We start from the raw sequence: 828 nt of genomic DNA, 5'->3' as shown, positions 1-828 counted from the left end.
GAAACCCCATCTCTATTAAAAATATAAAAATTAGCCGGGAGGTGGGCACACACCTGTAATCTCAGCTACTCGGGAGGCGGAGGTTGCAGTGAGCTGAGATCACGCCACTGAACTCCAGCCTGGGTAACAGAAAGAGGCTCTGTCTCAAAAAAAAAAAAAAAAAAAAAGTTATTGATCTTTTAATCTGTTAGGAAGTAGAAATTGGTGGTTACAAAAGAGTATGTAAGAGATTGCCGCAATTTTTTAAAAAATATAATCTATGAATATAAAAGAAATGGGCTTGTGAGGGGTTTTCTCACTCTAGGCCGATTCTTTAAGCAATCACTATGTCAACAGAAACAGATGTTTCCCTTTCTTCATATGATGATCAGGCAACCAAACTTATTTGAAAAACTAGAGAGGCACCATTTGTCTGTATTGTAATGGCAGGTTTTGCAGCAATTGTTGCATATGGATTATACAAATTGAAGAGCAGGGGAAATAATGTCCCTTCATCTGAACCACATGCATGTGGCAGCCCAAAGCTTTGTTGTAGGATCAATGATTGTTGGTAAGGGCTATTCCATGCATCAGGAATTCTGGGCAAAACCTAAGCTTTAGAAGAAGAGATGCTGTCTTGATCTTGTTGGAGGAGCTCGCTTCAGTTAAACATCTCATTATCGAAGTTACATATTAATGTTGAAAATAAACTATTTGAGTAGATTCAGATGATGATAACATGGTATTTGAATATCAGCTTCCTTTCTTGTAGGCTTGATCTGCCTGTGACCGAATTACTAGTAGTCACTAGTTTACTAACAAAGTCATTTGGGGGACTCAAGTTAACAC

General features: G+C 38.2%; 1 pseudogene; it reads left to right on the top strand.

Annotated features, from left to right (window-relative positions):
- Positions 1-326: 326 nt before the first annotated feature.
- Positions 327-600, top strand: LOC129036915 (HIG1 domain family member 1A, mitochondrial-like; annotated as a pseudogene).
- The last annotated feature ends 228 nt before the right edge of the window (positions 601-828 follow it).

Source organism: Pongo pygmaeus, chromosome 1 (assembly GCF_028885625.2).
Source record: "Pongo pygmaeus isolate AG05252 chromosome 1, NHGRI_mPonPyg2-v2.0_pri, whole genome shotgun sequence".
Lineage (NCBI taxonomy): Eukaryota > Metazoa > Chordata > Mammalia > Primates > Hominidae > Pongo > Pongo pygmaeus.
Note: the sequence above shows the minus strand (reverse complement) of the source record. Positions and strands in the feature narration are given on the sequence as shown.